General features: G+C 43.4%; 1 protein-coding gene across 1 annotated transcript in view; it reads left to right on the top strand.

Annotated features, from left to right (window-relative positions):
- The window catches only part of RPH3A (rabphilin 3A), a 161,341-nt gene that overhangs the window by 113,769 nt on the left and 47,132 nt on the right, over positions 1 to 440 (top strand). The window lies entirely within an intron of this gene.

The raw sequence follows: 440 nt of genomic DNA, 5'->3' as shown, positions 1-440 counted from the left end.
GGCGGGCGCGTGGGGGGCGAAAAACTAGCACATATAGATGATCGGCGGGCTATGGAGCCGCCGATCGTCTATATGTTTAACAACCGGTAACGGGTGTTTGCATTGGTCGGGTCTTTTCTGCCCGTGCGTGCCCGCTAAGGAATTACTGTATCAATTCAATGAATTCATTAATCAACAATGTAAGAGAATATATGCAATAGCTCACGGTCACATATTAATATAGGATGCATAATTGTTTTCAATTATTTTACTCATTTCTTTATTTCACATACCAAGCGCAGCATATCACAGGAATCCCCAATCACACCTGAAATATAGGTGTGAATGGGGCCTAATATACACACGTACACAGAAAAATACAACCCCCCCACGCTAATACACTCCCCACCCTGCACAAATAAAATAATACACTCCCCCCCCACCGCACACAATATAATACA

The sequence above is a fragment of the Nanorana parkeri genome, unplaced genomic scaffold, assembly GCF_000935625.1.
Source record: "Nanorana parkeri isolate BGI_ZX_2015 unplaced genomic scaffold, ASM93562v1 scaffold490, whole genome shotgun sequence".
In the NCBI taxonomy this organism is placed as follows: domain Eukaryota; kingdom Metazoa; phylum Chordata; class Amphibia; order Anura; family Dicroglossidae; genus Nanorana; species Nanorana parkeri.
This window is presented reverse-complemented; position numbering and strand designations above follow the sequence as displayed.